At 35.0% G+C, this 19,650-nt stretch overlaps 1 protein-coding gene and 1 non-coding gene across 2 annotated transcripts in view; one reads left to right on the top strand and one right to left on the bottom strand.

The window, feature by feature from the left end:
* Positions 1-19,650, bottom strand: part of pigs (pickled eggs) — a 339,813-nt gene that overhangs the window by 28,570 nt on the left and 291,593 nt on the right. The window lies entirely within an intron of this gene.
* Positions 5,543-5,615, top strand: TRNAN-GUU (transfer RNA asparagine (anticodon GUU)). The gene has a single exon. It is a non-coding gene; the product is annotated as a tRNA-Asn (tRNA).

Here is a 19,650-nt window from a genome sequence, read left to right as displayed (position 1 = left end):
TTCTTTGCTTAAACATGGTATTTCAGTTATCCAGAAGGGTAAAAGTAACAAAATATTTATTGACAATATTTATCTAATTTTTGGCTCGAATTCAACAATTTCAGATCAAAAGAAAGATTGTGCAAATATTATTTTAGCACTAGCGATCAAATATCACACAAAAAAAAACAGTGCTGTTAGGGACTGACTTTTTAAGGAGAAATACCTTCCCCAAATAGTAAATGTGTTACATGAAGTTCGTGTATTCACCCCAAAAGATTTTAAAAGTATTTTCGCATGATTAACACGTGTTTCGGGAAATGTTACATACAATAGGACTAGCTTTAGTAGAACATAACACACGAAGTTCTCTGTAGTTATCAATAGAACTCAGTAAGGTTTCTCGGGTATTAGAATTTGTTGTCGAGTCACTGTTTACATCTGTTGTCACAGATCATATGGCGCACAACACTTGAGCGTCTCTAGCGTCAGTCAATGGAAACGTATGTTCCGGTGTAGTCAATAATGGTCCTAAGACGATCAATATAGTATATTGTCAATATTAGAAATAATTTAGTTTTCATCAAAGCACCCAATCAATATTTTCAGTATTGACAATATATTCGTATCAGTATATTGCAGCCCACGTTCAATAATACTGATAGTTTTGGAATTTTGACAATAAATATTGATCTTTCGAGGGCCTACCAAGATTAAGGCTGGCAAAATAGGTGCCGAAGTTGAAAGATCTTAATGTTTCTATCCAATAATCAGTAAACCAAATTTCAAAGATAGTTCGAGTTAATCTCTTTGATAACTGATCGATTTTCTGATAAAATGTTGATATCACACAAACGATATGATTTAGTCAGTTTGGCTTCCAAATATCTCAGTGCATACTGTAGTAGATAAATCTTGTTCCAAACTTCATTGTAATTTATAACGATAAGGTTTTGTTTTCCAGATCCTTAAATGGAAACAAAGGTATATCAATCTTTTTCTTCTTAATTTTATCAGTAACATTTCCCCTTCAAGGAGCTGTAAAATTTACCTAAATATATTTCGGTAGTCTCTACATCATTTGCCCATATTTCAGTGTATCCTAATGATTTTGTTTTCTTAATTTACGACGCTTTATCAACTGCGATGATTAGTATCTAGCGTCTGAGTAAAAGAAGGTGATAATTCCAGCGAAATGAGTACAGGGTTCACCGCCGAAAGTTACCCAGCATTTGCTATTAATGGGTTGAGGAAAAACTCCGGAAAAAAAACCTCATCAAGGTAACTTGCCCAAATCAAAATTTAAACCCGGGCCCGCTAGTTTCACGGTCAGATATGCTAACCGTTGCTTCACAGCGGTGAACTTTTGGGTTTTCTTTGGTATTAATGGTACAACAGATTCTATTCCTTACTTTATTACAATATTCTGGAAAAAATTGTTTTCCGCATATCTTTATTTTTAATTTAATGCGTCCATTTCGATGGCTTTTATCTTCTTGAGCCGCTTCTGTGTTGGAAAGCAAGTTTCACTTCCATCTGATAAGTGGGTACTTGCACTGCTCCACATATTATACCTCCATTATGCTTACTTTATTAAGGTCGGCCTTTGTAATCTGTGAGAATTCATAACGAAGAAATGGTTCGACGTAATACTCCACTCAGAATGGACTAGTGATGGGCGAAGTTGTTCTTTTCCCGGAACAGTTCCGACTGTTCCGGTTCCGAAAAAATACTATGTTCCAAATAACAGTTCCGAAATAACAGTCACCAGTGGTGATGAGTCGGAGTCGTTCAAACCAACGAGCACAGAATATTCTGTGCTCGTTGGTTCAAACGAACGGTACAGTATCCTCCCTCTTTACCATGCTGCTCACACTGGAGCACTCATAGGCATGACATAGTACACATTCTTATCTATAGATGGCACTGCAATGCACATTCGAATCGATTTTGGAAAATTGCTGTGCATGCGGACAGAACCCATGATCTAGGACAGAACTCAAAAGCTTAATGTTAGTAATTACACAGCTGTTGACTACAAGGACAGAATACAACACTTTGTTTTCGTACATGGTAGCCAACTAAAAAAAATAACATGACATTTAAAACATATGGTATGTAATTTCTGTTCTCTCTATTACATAATAAAAAAAACAAATCATTAATTTTTATTTTTACTCTTCTTAATGCACAGTTATAATAATAATAATAATAATAATAATAATAATAATAATAATAATAATAATAATATATATTACAATTTCATAAATAAAATATATATATATATATATATTGGCAGTACTGAAACCTGGAAACCCCGCAGTGGGTTAGTAAAATGTTGGAATCGCATCTTTACCAAAGTGTAATTTAAACTTCGCATTAAACCTCGCTCTCCAAATCAGTACTTATTTGGGTAGTTTCCAACAAATAATGCTACAACATTTTTGTCGTTCTTTGATAACAGAGAAGATAGCACAAAAACTTGTGCTTGTCAGACTTAACCTCAACAAACGACATACAGACATTGTAACTAAACCACTCATTACCATTTACGACTTTAACCTTTGTATAAAATCAGCTGATCAATGAATTAATAATAGTATGCGTACTTTATGACTTTGTAGAAAGTTTATAAAACATAATTAGTCAACTAATGGTGAAATAAACCATAAAGCGGGAATGAATATTACAGATTATTAAATACTTACTATAACATTACAGATGATTGGCCAGTCTTACAAATGTTGATATTAAAGTTCGCGCCACCGCAAGTATTTCAATTTCCATGCGCCCCCCTCCAACCACGTGAGAGTTTCAAGTACCAACTTCATCTAACGAAGTTCCAAGTATAACATAAAGAACAACGAGAACAGTGTAACTGCAGCTATCGGTTCATCGGAACAAGCTCCGACGTTCCGACTGTGCTGTTATTTCGGAGTCGGAACATACCTTGTGCAACGCGATACTGCGAGCCCGCAACAGCTGGGCAAGTGAGCAGCTCGGAGTCGGAACACTGTTATTTCGGAACAGGAGGTTCCGACCTACTGTTCATTTTTGCAACAGTTCCGAGACCGGAACAGTTCCAAAATAACTGTTGTGTTATTTTTTACCCATCTCTAGAATGGACTATTAACCGAAATACTCCGAACAACTACACCGCTCGAAATGCATTCTCATTGTCAGAGCCACACATATTCCATATAGCCTACATGATCTACTTTTTGTATGGAATAAAACTACTGTATTATTCCGCATCTCTTTAATTTTGCATTGTTTGTAGCACAGTTACGTAGGCTACAAATGAGGGAAAGAAGAAATGTGTTTTATCAACTGTCAAGAACCAGTACCTGTCATCAGGATAGCACTGTTCCATCGGTCGAAAACACATGGGCACCAAATTCACTAACGTAAGAATGAAGTTTACTTTCAATGGTTTACTGAAGTTAGCCATTCTAGCTAACCGATCTTATAGTTTCTGTCACCCGACAATAACTGTCTGTTCCTCACCAGTGTTGCCAACAGTTGTTCGTATAATCCGCTAGATGGCTTTCGGAAACCCGCGATTTTCTAACAAATATCTCTAGATTTTAATGTATACTTATTATTCAATAATAATAATAATAATAATAATAATAATAATAATAATAATAATAATAATAATAATAGGCTACAAATAAGGGAAAGAAGAAATTTGTTTTATCAACTGCCAAGAACCAATACCTGTCATCAGGATAGCACTGTTCCATCGGTTGAAAACACATGGACACCAAATTCACTAACTTAAGAATGAAGTTTACTTTCAATGGTTTACTGAAGTTAGGCATTCTAGCCAGTGTTGCCAACTCGATTCTTAAAAATCCGCTGTGAAGCCGTGCAGAAACCGCTAAATTTCTATATTGTCAATGTAAAAGTATATTATTTTGCCGCTGTGAGTGCTAAAAATACCCGCTAAATCCCTATATTAGCAATACAAATTTCATAAATTTTACCCGCTAAACTAACGCCAAAAAACGCTAGATCTAGCGGTAAAACCGCTGAATTGGCAACACTGATTCTAGCTAACCGATCTTATAGTTTGTCACCCGACAATAACTGTCTGTTCCTCACCAGTGTTGCCAACAGTTGTTCGTATAATCCCGCTAGTTGACTTTCGGAAACCCGCTATTTTCTAACAAATATCTCTAGATTTTAATGTATACTTACTATTCAATAATAATAATAATAATAATAATAATAATAATAATAATAATAATAATAATAATAACGGTCAAGATAGAGCATCCACCTGCCAATGTAACGAATATTACACACTATTATCATTGCCAATGTGGCGCTGTAAAGCAATTTTGAACACTTTTATCACTGACACAACATATTTAAATTCTTATTGCACGATATATGTTACCGTTAAAATCCAAAATTCGACAAAACCAGTATCAACTAGTAAAAACTACGTAGTTATAAAATATAGATAGATAGAAAGCGAATTTTCGTAAGATCTGGAATCAATGACAGGTCAGGTTTGGTTTGGTTAGGGTTTTTTCTGGCTTTTACCAAACAAAAACCTAAACAAATCAAACCTAACCTGACATTGATTCTAGATTATACGAAAACTCACTTTCTATCTTTATTTGCTTAAACTAGTTTTTACTAGTTGAAACTGGTTTTGACGGATTTCGGATTTTAACGGTAACATATATAATATGGAATTATCACTACATTAACACATCCATTATTTCACAAAACACACACTGAACGAATTAAACGTAATTATGAAAGCCGCTTGTAATGCTAATGTGAATTTCATTTCAGAAACTTTAGAGATTAAAAATCGCTAGTATTCCCGCTAAGCGGGATAATATAATTTTACCCGCGAGATGGTTATCCAAAAAAGCTAGATTTAGCGGGAAAACCGCTGAATTGGTAACACTGCTCCTCACTCAAATTTCATTCTCCTACAATAATAAACACGTGTAGCACAAAATTGTAACAGTAAGATTTGAAAATATGAAAGCAAACAGTTGGAAATACTACGTGACAACTTCTATGAGAACGAGCTTAATATTTAAAATTATAAAGCTGATTGTTGGTATCGTGAAGACATAACAATATTATATATGTAAATCCGTATTGTCGATCATTATTCATATTAAACCAATAGTATTAAAGCACGATTATTAGCAAGTTAAGCACCGAAATAAGTTACTTTTATTTACTATTGTTAGTAAAGTTAGTCATTGTTTCAAATATTTAAATTTCATACATATTACATTACAATTAATTGGAAAATTGCAAATAAACAAGAAATATTGCTTTAAAATGACAAAAAAAGACATTTATTAGTAAGAAACGTCTTAAAAAGGCAAAATAAAAATTGTCCCTATCACTTCGATTTACTCCAAATCACTTTTATATCTATGCAAATAATGATTTACTTCCACCGAGTAAAAACGCATTTTGCCAAACATCCGGGCTCTACTAATGAACTTCTATTCTTGGCCTATATACTATAAAATATTTATTTTAAAGGATGGAAAAAATCTTGAATGGTGTCTGGTAGAGTTCCCGGGTAGCTCAGTTGGTAGAGCGTTGGTACGTTAAACCAAAGGTCCCGGGTTCGATACCCGGCCCCGGAACAATTTTTCCCTAAAAATTATTCAAATCAACTTTACAGGGCGTTATACCTGAAAGCTTGATTTGCATAATACACGTCACTGTTCGTTAACAGAAAGCCACAATTTAAGTCACACAGAGTTAGTGTGCACTCAACTTTGGTTGCTTGACAGTTGTCAGCCCACTTTGAGGTCTGTCGATATAGAAGGAAAGATTGGATCGGTGTCTGGTAGAGTTCCCGGGTAGCTCAGTTGGTAGAGCGTTGGTACGTTAAACCAAAGGTCCGGAAAAATTTTTTCCTCAAAATTATTCAAATCAACTTTACAGGGAGTTATACCTGAAAGCTTGATTTGCGGAAAAAATCTTATTTCAACATAAAAAAATGGGAAAAAGATTTTTCTTGAATTTCAAAAAAAAAAAGAAAAAAACATTAAAAGTAGATAAGACACGTTTCGGAACTATAGGACTCATATGAGGCGCTTAGTGTACAAATGGCTCAATTCACAAAATTATCTCTTTGTAACAGTGCGCGAAATTCGATACGCAAACGAAAAATATGCTGCAATCTCATGGAAAAACTGGGAATGATAATTACGCCGATTTACAATTTTAAGAAAACAATATGAGGAGCTCTCTAAAACAATAAAATCGACATGCAAATTTTGTGGGTTGGGCCATTTGGGCGCTGAACGCCTTATACATTTGCTTGTAAGATAATATAGGACGTAACATAGACAGCGGACAAATATGCGTTTTAAGCGGAGTTCGAACCATGTTCTGCTCGACTCCAAGGCCTCTCTTCAACCACGTGTACACACGCAGCACTTTGAATGAAATCTGCTGTACGCAATTCCTTAGTCTCGGCGGCATCTGCTTTGTTTCAGCCGCGTCTCGCATGCTAACACGCACCTCCGCTCGCTTCGATTAATCTCTGCTAGCTACCCTCGCAGCTAATGAGCCCTTGTGAGCAGATTCGACGTGCAAAGAATAATTCGGTGCTGAGCTCGTTTTAGCTGCATAATTAATCTAGAGTGCATACCAAACTTCTTAAGTACGTCAGAATAAAAACTGCAACGTGAAATTGCACTTACTTCGCCATGTAACGCTTCACGCCTTAAATATGAAACAGTTACGGCACAGAAATAAGTGAAACGTGTGGAATTGTGTAACTAAGATGTGGGATTACTTTAAGGCAGAGAAAGCTGAAGGGTCTTACACAAGAGAGGTTCAGATTGGACTTTGTCCATCGCTGATGGAAAATATAAAATTCGGTTTTTCGAAAGTTGGGTTTACTTGCGTCTTCAGGTGAGACAACTGAATCACGGTCGTTGGATCCGTCAAATAGTGGAATGTACTGTATGTAACGCCCAAACTGTCTTGTTCATACTTTTTGCTTGCGAATGAAAGGAGATCAATCCTTTGAAACGTAATTTTTTACTGAATGAATGAACGAACGAAAGAACGAATGAATTTAAGGGAAAATGGGAAGAGAAATAATAATTAAACAACAAATGCTTGCATGGCTATTTGTAATAATCATAGGGTTACCATCCGTCCGGCAAAAGGAGGATATGTCCTCTTTTTTAATCATTTTGTCCTGTCCGGCAAGCATTAAAAAAAAAATTTGAAATGTCCGGCATTTCGCATTCAAACTAGAATGAATATTAATATTAAATAATGTGAGATATTATGCATAGAATATCTAAACAAATGGTGAAAACTTATTAAAGAATTTAACTGCTTTCAATGGTTGAAGCTGGAGCACATAAAATTCATAAAATATGATGACCTATTGACATGCATTGAATTCTTACACTCTAAAAATATCACTATGCATGATTTTAAGCTATTTTATCAAATTTTATTCTGCAATGTACAAAGATATGCCAATCAAGTTAATTTGGACAAATATTTACGTTTAGATAAACAATGGTGCAAATTCTTCAATTCCAATAGTTCTGCGAGCACTGAAACTTTCTCAGAACTCTTAAAAATATGTCAATTCTATTTATTTATCCCAAGTCACAATGGAAGTGTTGAGAGAGTATTTTCCCTAATATCTGCTCAATGGACAAAAGAACGAAATCGCATGCTAACGGAGACAGTCAGAGGTATCATCATGGTGAAATATAATTTCAAGGACATGTCCTGTGAACAGTTCCATAGTTATTTGCTACAAGAGATAAGTTTGTCTCTTCAGGCTCTTGTGCACAAAGTGGGCTCCACCGATAAGTAGGGTACAGATGTAATATTGATCCAGCAACTAGTGAAAAAACTAAGGTGAGCCATTGTTTTTATCTTTAATTTTGTTTATACCAATTTTTAAAAAGTCCTCCTTTTTTCAGCAATGTCCTCTCATTTTAGATTCCATGTCCTCCTATAGAATTTCTTCTCATGGTAACCCTAAGTAACCAGGAATAAAGTTGTTAAAGAAAATTAGGTCTAGTGATAAATATGTAGAAGCTGCAAAAGTGATATAAATGACGAAGTTGGTACAAGGAATTCATTGGTGAAAGTGTCAGCATTTTCAGAATCGGAATATGGTAACCGTAAGTAAGCCAACATGAGAAATATAACGCTAGGTGGTTTATAGTAACATTCATTCCAATCTTTAAATTACCATAAAAATTTTCACTGTCACTGACTGGCAGACCCAGCAGGAAACTTTAACTCCCTTCCATAGGGACTGGTAAGTCCATTTTCTGTGTGTTTTCTGTGTTACCTTACTGACATCAGATCCTGACCTTGGCCAGCGAGAGTAAGGGAAATCCCTAACACGAGAGTTGTACTATAAGTACAGCTTTTAGCAGTAAGGAAATAAAACGGTTGCAATGTAATACACTTGTTAACTCCCATGTCTTCAGCAATTTGGACTTGTTTCGTGACCCTTACAGTGCCATTCTCAACACGAATGTTGCAGAATTTACAGGTAGACAATAAAAGTTTCAACGAAAAAAGTTCACCGGGCAAGATTAGGTTTAGTCACCGGAAATACCACAAGATCATTTTCTGCTGTAATTGCTTTCAATGCCACGTCAAAAAAAATTTAACAACTTGTTCTTGGTGATACTATTACATTCGTTTGTGTATACAGCGATAACGGGTGTTTGAGGAGTGTAGACGTCACCGCCTGTCCCATGAATAAGCAATAATAACTCATTACTGTCACTGAGAAGCAATTTGCTTCAAATCCTACAGTATGAACAGGAAACACGCTCATTTATTAAGAGACAATTCTTCCTCAGTAGCATTAACGTTTAACTGCTGTTATTATTTGTAAGCAAATGTATCTATCCTGTTTTAACACAGTAGAAACCAGAAGGAAGCTATGAAATTTCAAACCAGTTTTTATCGTTCAATCGCGTAACGGTAGAAATTAAGCAGTTCTGAAATCTTCCTTCATTCAGCACATGCCAGATGAAAGTGAACTGCAAGACTGCTATGGTTTCCTTATTATTATTTCATCGGAAGAGACAGAAGAGTGTAAGAGGAATCTGACATATTTGGAAATACGCTCAACAGTAAAAAAATAAATAAATAGATAAGAAAAATGTTTAAAAACTCCCTCCGAAAAATTACGGGTACAATGCAGCAGAATTTCGGAAATCCATATATACAACCCTATCGGGAAACAAATTGAACCAAGATTCAGAACCGGAAATCTAAAGTTAATGAAAATTATTATCAACAGTAATCTCAGAAGTTTTGATTTATCTAGAGAAAATCAAAACTCGAGTGGGATTTAATTGACTATTACACGATTAGAAGAAAGTATATAAAGATTAAAAAAAAAATAAAGCACTCTAATACAGTAAAATATTAATTGACTTACTGAAATTCTATTTCACCAATGTTAGCTTCACCAAAACGTTTGAACGGAGCCGCCATTTTCAGTTGACTGTCTATGCTGTAAACAAATGATGATCGCAAAGCATGTTTTATAGTACCGTAAAGAATTTGCAGTTTGAAATGTTGGCAAACAAAGAAACAAATGGTGGGGAGGTGATAAAAACAGAAGAAAGTATATAAAGATTAGAAGAAATAAAGTACTCTAATACAATAAAATAGATATTAATTGACTTACTAAAATTCTATTTCACTAATGTTACCTTCACCAAAATGTTTGAACGGAGCCGCCATTTTCAGTCTACTACCTACACGGGAAACAAATTACGATCGCAAAGCATGTTTTATAGTACCGTGAAGAGAGTTTGAAATGTTGGCAAACAAAGAAACAAATGCTAGGTTAGTGATAAAAACAAACAAATGCTAGGGAAGCAATAAAATTAAACAAATGCTAGGGAAGCGATAAAATTGTGCGATAAGCAGCCATGATTGGTTTAAAGATGTCGTTTTATTTGTCAAAAGTACTATGACGTAGTAAAAGTGTCGAAATAAAAGGCTGCTTATCTGTAATAAGCTAAATGTTGTAGTGGTGAAGAAACATCTACATAATTTTATTATGATACAATTTAAGACGAATAACATTCACTATAATTATTAATATTTTTTTATAAAACAATAGCTAAAATAATTATTTATCACTAAATGTGTAAATATACCGGTAATGAAAAATGGCACTGAGTCTGAAAGTCGAATAGCTCTCAATCTACTTAAGGGGAGACTCCACTGAGAAAGTAATGAAAATTTTTCAGAAAATTTGATTGACTATTTCACTTCTTTAGAATGTATATTTTCATACTCAAAATGGATTTAGTTCAATTCTGATTACAAATATGTTTATTTTTCTTATTAAGGCCGTAAGGGGGCGTGGCATTTAAACAGCTGTCAAAATTCATTCGATATTCGCCGATGTTCGCTCTGCAAAAGGAGGCCTGTCGTGTTTGTTCCACCTTGTTATAAAATGTTCGCTGTCCTCCTTTATGTTTTCGCATAAAACTTGCGATTAGGTTATTTTTTGTAAGTTATTTTACGACGCTTTATCAACATCTTAGGTTATTTAGCGTCTGAATGAGATGAAGGTGATAATGCCGGTGAAATGAGTCCGGGGTCCAGCATCGAAAGTTACCCAGCATTTGCTCATCTTGGGATGTGAGAAAACCCCGGAAAAAACCTCAACCCGGTAACTGGACCCGACCGGGAATCGAACCCGGGCCACCTGGTTTCGCGGCTAGACGCGCTAACCGTTACTCCACAGGTGTGGACTTGCGATTAGTTCTTCATATAAAATAAGACGAAGTTTGTAAAGTCTTGGTTGCCCCTCTCACGTTCGAACATTGCAGGACGCTATTTTAAACTGCATGAGGATTTGAGTACATATCTTGCGATTAGTTGTTCATATGGAATAAGACGAAATTTGCAATGTCTTGGTTTCCTCTCTCATGTCTGAACATTGCACAATACTAGTCGGTACTTTGAACATTTATATATATATATATATATATATATATATATATATATATATATATATATATATAGGCGCAGGAGAGGAGGAACTAAGGAGAAAGGCACCGAACATATGTAAGGAAGGGGAAAGATTGAACAAACGCAAAGGGCGGCAAACATGAGCCGAACATGAGGCTTCTTACCAGTTTTCAATGAATTCGGTTGTTGTAGTTTACATGCTTCACTTCCACGTACTGTTGGCATGCCTATGAATTAGGGCCAAGTTTGTAGTATCTTGACATCCCCTCTCATGTTCGAACATTGCGCGACACTAAATAGGTGCAAACTAGCGAGTTCACTTATATAAAGGCTGTTAGTAACAATAAATATGATTACATATTAGGCGGACACACAGGACTGATATCTCTACTGCCATTAATACCGATTGTCTGTGGAGATAGGAGTCTTAACCTTCCACAACTCTCAGGGTCCATTTGGTCTGTTAAGGTGTTGTCTTTACCTTACATTTGTATTATGTGTGACAGACTGTGATATGAATAAGAACTAAAACCCGTGAACTTAATTACTCTATATACCAAAATTAAAGGCGTTTCACGCGATCCATGGGATTTCATAAATCCCCCTGTCACTTTTTAAACTCCAAACCTGTTACCTTTTCTTTTTGGATTGACATTTCTAAATACATAAGCAACAATGAACTTTAATTCTATTATTTGTTTGCTTTCAACAGGATCTGAGACTGTAATATCTTGCTATTTCAACTTAATATCAGAACAATGGGCATTGTTTTATTTCAATATCTAAACGAATTAGCACAATAAACAGGGTTGAGGAATAAATTATACACACTGAAGAAGGTATTTACGTTGCTACAGCTCCTCCATTGTCAATATTTGGGATGAATGTCTTTAAAATAAAGTTGTGCGCAATGACATGGCGCGGACTGTTACAAAGTTTTCAGATCCTCTTATTTTATAACTTGAGTTAAAAGGGAAGTTAATGAATAAAGAGCGGGGCTGTTTTCCGCTTCCTGACTTCCGTTTTAACGCCGGAGTTCTTTGTTTCTTAATGATGGAAATTTAGCAACCATGAAACTCCATTTCCATATTGTTTTAACTTCTGTCTCCAAAGACCTAGTTAATATAAGACAAGCGACAATATATCTGTACGAGTGAAAGTTCACAAAAACATAAGGTTTCAAAAGAAAAGACCGAATAAGAAATGGAGCCATAAGAAATAAAATTAAAAGGAATAAAAATATGCACGAATGCTGTAATAACGGCTAAAACAAGTCCAAAGAATTACTGAAAAAAACTGTATTCGTGTTAAGTTTACACTACAAGGAAAAGATGTGGGACAACCAAGAAAAAGATGGCGAGACAGTGTGGAGATGGAGCAGACACGCGCCAAACCGTGGAGTGTAAACGAAAAAAAAAATGAAGAAAGAAATATAGGCCTGTTAAAGTTGCGTAGTGTTTCTATTGTAGCTATTTTAAGATGAAAGTAAAATAATAGCTTTTAATTCATCATCATCATCATCATCATCATCATCATCATCATCATCCTTCACGAATTAGGCCTCTGTAGACCTGTTTCGGCCCCATCTAGCAGTCTTCTTAACGGTCTTCCTGGTCGACGATGTCCTCTAGGTTTATATTGCATCACAATTTTTGGGATTCTTGAATTTTCCATTCTTCTTACATGATCTAGCCAATTGAATTTGTATCTGGTGATTTTTTCTTCTACTGACTCTACTTCTAATTGTTCTAAAATTTCTTCATTCCTTTTTCGGTCTAAAAGAGTATATCCTGCTGTTCTCCTGAAAAAATTCATTTCCGTTGCTTTGATTCTGTTCATGTCTTTTTTCTTTAATGTCCAAATCTCGCTTCCGTATAGAAGGGTGGGTAATGCTAGTGTATTATATATTTTTATTCTTGTAGATTTTTGTACTAATTTAGCTTTTAATGTATTGTTTATTATTCCTAGAATTTGTGTAAATCTGGTAATTTTCTTGTTCACATCTTTTTCATTTTGATAAGATATTTCACAACCCAGATAATTGAAATTTTGCACTTGTTCGAGGCATTGGTTATTGTGTATTATCTTACTTCTCACTGGGTCTTGTCCTAAAAATGCCATTACTTTTGATTTTTGTGCTGAAATTTCCATCCCAAAATCTTTTAATATTTCATTTAATGTATACAATCCTCTTTGTAAATTATCCTCTGAATTGGAAATTATGACTTGATCATCGGCATAGAGTAAGGTATTTAATGTTAGAGCACTGGTTATTTTGATTCCTGATGTGTAGATTTGGTTCCATTTTAAAATAATTTCATTTATATAAATATTAAATAAAGTTGGTGATAGTGGACAACCTTGTCGAACTCCATTATTAACTAATTTTCTTTCGGATATACAGTTATTTATTTTGACACTTATTTTGCTGTCCGTGTAGATTTCTATTATATTTTGGAATAGCAAATTTGGAATATTTTTTTCTTGTAATATGTCGAATAAAAGGTCTCTTCGGACTTTATCAAAAGCTTTCACAAAATCAATAAAAGCTATATGGGTTTCTAAATTAAATTCTCTTCTTTTTTCCAACAATAGTTTGATACTAAATAATGGATCTACACATGATCTTCCTTTTCTAAAGCCATTTTGACACTCCAGAAGGAAAGTTTCAGCATGTTTTTTTTAATTTTTCATTTAAAATCCTACTAAATATCTTATAACATGTTTTGAGGATACTAATCCCTCTATAGTTTTCAACATTCTGTTTATCTCCTGTTTTATATATGGGAATAATTACACTATTTTTCCATTCTTCCGGTAAAGTGACAGTCAGATATATTCTGTTTAGAAATCTTAGTAATCTTTCTTGAAATAGATCTCCTGCATATTTATACAATTCTGAATTTAGGTTATCTTCTCCAGGTGATTTACTATTTTTCGTCTTCTTTAATGCTTCTTGTAGTTCTTCTTTTGTAATGCATTGTTCATCTGGGATTTTTGTGTCCCAGAATTTTGAATCAAAAGTAGGATTGTTCCATAAGTTTTTGTAAAAGTCTAGGAATGTTTCTATTTTGGGGCAAGGGTTTATCTTGGCGGATTCCTTTATGTCTCTGTTCATGTATTTTAAAATTTTATATGTATTGGGTTTCATTTTATAGCTTTTAATTAATGAATAAAAAATTGAGTAAGATCATTTTTTTTTTTCAGTAGGTTATTTTATCAACATCTGAGGTTATTTAGCGTCTGAATGAGATGAAAGTGATAATGCCGGTGAAATGAGTCCGGGGTCCAGCACCGAAAGGTACCCAGCATTTGCTCATATTGGGTTGAGGGAAAACCCTGGAAAAAACCTCAACCACGTAACTTGCCCCAACCGGGAATCGAACCCGGGCCACCTGGTTTCGCGGCCGGACGCGCTGACCGTTACTCCACAGGTGTGGACTAGTAAGATCATACTTTGTGTTGGTGTACCCTGGAAAATATACCCAAAGATTAAGAACAGCTCACTGGATACCAGGACGCAGTGGGAAGTACAGTAATGAACAAGCCATTTACAGTACAAGCATGGAACTACCATCCAGTGCTATGGCCTGAAATCTTTTGTCGGAATCCTTAAGTGGACAATCAAACAGCCTCTAAAGGCCAGGCTAATAAGGGATCTAGTGGGGGCCTCGAGATCTACACCAGCTATGAAATAGGCCAAACTCTTTTTTTGGAAACCAGACCTGACTTAACGAAACTCCTAGGTCTAGAAAGGAGAAGCTTAAGATGGCCAATCGGACTTCTAGCTGGGCACTGTCATCCGAATAAACATCTACATACACTGGGCGTCGGCCTGGGTAGCGCAGTCGGTATAGCGCTGACCTCCTGTGCTCGAGGTTGCGGGTTCGATCCCGGCCCAGGTCTATGTCAGTAGATTTACTGGCATGTAAAAGAAGTCCTGCAGCACAAAATTCCGGTACAATGGCGACGCTGATATAACCTCGACAGTTGCGAGAGTCGTTAAATAAACAATTCTTTTTTACACCAAAAAATTGGCGAGATGAGGCCGAGGATTCGCCATAGATTATTTGACATTCGCCTTATAGTTGGGGACAACTTCTGAAAAAATCCAACTAGGTAATTGTCCCAAGCGGGAATCGAATCCTCGTCTGAAGTTAGGGCCTAGTTATAGAATTATTAACGGAGGGGGAAACTGTGAAAAATATGAAAACAAAAGATGATTTTTGTGGAATATGAAATTTTATAAAAACCAAATATGAAAATTATTTTGGCGTTTATTGAATAGTTTAGAATTACTCTCACTTAGGAAAAATCCTTTCTACCTGACCGTGTTTCCCGCAGTTCTAAAAAAAACATATAAAAATATCTCCTTAGCAAGGTTTAAGCTGGAAAATAAATAATTGTCGCAAAAATGTACAAATTAAAAATTATATTTGTGCACATTACGGAATGCTTGTGCAATATTGTAACTAATTGTACAGAAAGATAAAATTAATAAAGCATGCAGAAACAAAAAGTTATGTAATTTGTTTCTTGGAGTTTTATTACTTTCAATCCATCTTATCACACTCTAGTTATACTTATGTAAGTAAATCATTAGACGTAGGCATGTTTAGAATCAATTACTGCTGAATTTACATCACATTAAAATACGTTATTTTATGGGCACTCTAAACATTGAAATTTTTACTAGTAGGCCCTTCAAGATTTATTGTTAGCAGAATGCTCTTTTTACTGAAAGGCGGTTTCTAATCCCAGTTTTTACAAGATTCATTCAACTAAATCCTCGCTCACAATTTACATTATGCGATGGAATTACATAAATCAATTGAAAGAAAGTGTTCAATTAACTTACATGAATTGCACCAACTCTTTAAAATCAATTCCTGAAGATCTATTGCTCAATACCTTTTTGAACATTGCCGATGCCATTAGCATTTTATTTAAATTCAGATTAGTTCAAACACATCTCTGATTCCATTTTCTGCATTACCATCTTCGTTTCTGAAGTCCAATGTAGTTGTCGCATTTTTGCACATTTACAATACGTTCAAAGTTTGTTGCATTTTTAGAAGTAGAGCAGCAAAATGCGACTGTGGCTTAAACCTTGCTCCTTAGACTATTAATGAAAGCATAATGTAATTCGTAAGGTCCCTCATGCCACTCTTCCGCAACAAGGAAACGACATTCTTTAGGAGTGAAATGTATGATCGATCAAGTGATCGATACGAGTCTCGTTACAAGACAATCTTATCGATTATCCTCATAACTACATTCAATTAATAATATAAAATATAATAACGGTCGCGCACGAACGGTTCTGCGGTTGACTTTCTTTTGTTTATTATCTGTTATTATATCGGCTGCTTTCCCTCTGCACAGTGAAAGCTCTCGTAACTCTGCGAAAGGTCAGGCATCTCATTTGTGCGGGTGGCATTTTAAAACGAGCGGGTGACAAGGGATTTATACTCACATCTGCTCTCCGTAAAGCCAACTTTATCATTTTCAATTAATAAAAACATGTTTAAGAAAACTCATTACGTCTCTGAGATTAAGGATTAAGAATTCATCACTGGCGGCTTTAATTTAAAGTAACAGTTTTACAGGAGGAGGGAATTTGACGTTTACGGCCTCCCGTTTTACTTTACGATGCTGAACTCGCTTTCAAGACGGAATGGCGGCTATGTCGTATCAATTTAAAGTAGAGTGATTCCATCGCTAATCCCGGAAATAAGATTTCGCTGGGAGAACGTGCGCTTGATAAGGGTGCGTCTTCGATCCGAGCCGACAACCAGGAAGGAATGCTGAGAACGCATCGCACTCAATAATTCATACATTGCAGGCTTACTTGTGTATTGAAATCAGTTTTCTTCGACGTAACGACACACTACAGCAGCTGAGATATGTACGAGCTTTAATGTGTAACCTTGGAGTCGCATGCAACCCACAATCGCAGCTCCAAATAGGGTTTGCATGTTTGTTTATATTTTGTCGTGTGTTATGTCTTCAGACCGAGACTAGACAACGCTAGCGGACTGGTCTCTCATCCAAGCGGTTCGAGTTTGGTAGCGGAATTCTCGTCACCGGAACTCTCGTCATTGTACAATCTAGTCACTGCAATTTTGTCACCCGATGTTTTGGTTACTTCGACTTTTTGGTCACCCGATATTTTGGTCACCAGTACACATTTTCTTATAAATAATAATTTATTTTGACAAGTAAAATATCCATATGTACACCGTATAAATACCTCTGATTGAGGTTCTGGCTGATATGTATATCTATTATCAGACAGTACATCTCACTTGACGATATCTGTCAGAGGAAGAACTATTGTTTGTATGCAACTGAAGTCTGATTAGTGTAATATGTAGCTAATCGGCGATGTATGCATTGTAGGGGGAAAGGAACTGGCCACACTACATTATCTTCTGGCCTAGTTGCCTCATGAGCGATGCCTTATTGGTGTTTCTTAAGAGGTTCAAACCTGTCTTCGGACAGTTGACTAAACAACAACTGTATAAAATGTTATGTGATTTATGTTTCAAAATTGCCACACAGCATAAAATGTTACATGATTTATGTTTCAAAATTGCCACCCAAATTGTGTCCGATGGCTCTGAGGTATGTAAGAACATTAACATTCTTCTTTATAATCAGGGTATCATTCTGCGATCGTTCTGTCAAAATCCTCCACTTTAGTCATTTTACGGGATGGGGAGTGACCTTCGCAATAACCCTAAAGCCCCTAATATTTCGAAAGAATTGAAATTCCCTTTCGTGATGCTCCATCAATACAATATATTTCATAATAACTAAAATACTTACATATATGCGTAACCACGGAAACAATCTTACAATGATATTTAAATCTCATTGTACTTATATGTGTAACCAAGGGAACAACCTTACAATGACATTTAAATCTCATAATGCTTATATGCGTAACCACTGAAACAACCTTACAATGACATTTAAATCTCATAATGCTTATATGCGTAACCACTGAAACAACCTTACAATGACATTTAAATCTCATTATACTTATATGCGTAACCACGGAAACAACCTTACAATGACATTTAAATCTCATTATACTTATATACGTAACCACGGAAACAACCTTACAATGACATTTAAATCTCATTATACTTATATACGTAACCACGGAAACAACCTTACAATGACATATAAATTTCATTATACTTATATGCGTAACCACGGAAACAACCTTACAATGACATTTAAATCTCATTATACTTAACTTACATGCGTAACCACAGAAACAATCTTACAATTAAAATTTTTAATCTTATGATACTTATATGCGTAACCACAGAAACAACCTTACAATGACATTTAAATCTCATTATAATTATATGTGTGTAACCACGGAAACAACTTTACAATGACATTTAAATCTCATTGTACTTATATGCGTAACCACGGAAACAACCTTACAATGACACTTAAATCTCATTGTACTTATATGCGTAACCACGGAAACAATCTTACAATGACATTTAAATCTCATTGTACTTATATGCGTAACCACGGAAACAACCTTACAATGACATTTAAATCTCATTATACTTAACTTACATGCGTAACCACGGAAACAATTTTACAATTAAAATTTTAAATCTTATTATACTTATATGCGTAACCACGGAAACAAACTTACAATGACGTTTAAATCTCATTGTACTTATATGCGTAACCACGGAAACAACCTTACGATGACATTTAAATCTCATTATACTTAACTTACATGCGTAACCACGGAAACAATTTTACAATTAAAATTTTAAATCTTATTATGCTTATATGCGTAACCACGGAAACAAACTTACAATGACGTTTAAATCTCATTATACTTAACTTACATGCGTAACCACGGAAACAATTTTACAATTAAAATTTTAAATCTTATTATACTTATATGCGTAACCACGGAAACAACCTTACAATGACATTTAAATCTCATTATACTTAACTTACATGCGTAACCACGGAAACAATTTTACAATTAAAATTTTAAATCTTATTATACTTATATGCGTAACCACGGAAACAAACTTACAATGACGCTTAAATCTCATTGTACTTATATGCGTAACCACGGAAACAACCTTACGATGACATTTAAATCTCATTGTACTTATATGCGTAACCACGGAAACAACCTTACAATAACATTTAAATCTCATTATACTTAACTTACATGCGTAACCACGGAAACAATCTTACAATTAAAATTTTAAATCTTATTATACTTATATGCGTAACCACGGAAACAACCTTACAATGATATTTAAATCTCACTATGTTTATATGCGTAACCACGAGAACAACCTTACTTCTTGTTCTACTTCTTTTCCTTAGTTTAACCTCTCCCTTTTAGGTTCTAAGAACATCCTTACAATGACATTTAAATCTCATTGTACTTATATGCGTAATCACGGGAACAACCTTACAATGACATTTAAATCTCATTATACTTATATGCGTAACCATGGAAACAACCTTACAATGACATTTAAGTCTCATTATACTTATATGCGTAACCACGGAAACAACCTTACAATGACATTTAAATATCATTATACTTATATGCGTAACCACGGAAACAACTTTACAATGACATTTAAATCTCATTGTACTTAGATG

Source organism: Periplaneta americana, chromosome 6 (genome assembly GCF_040183065.1).
Source record: "Periplaneta americana isolate PAMFEO1 chromosome 6, P.americana_PAMFEO1_priV1, whole genome shotgun sequence".
NCBI lineage: Eukaryota > Metazoa > Arthropoda > Insecta > Blattodea > Blattidae > Periplaneta > Periplaneta americana.
The sequence above is the reverse complement of the archived record's forward strand: the minus strand, read 5'-3'. Positions and strand labels throughout refer to the sequence as shown.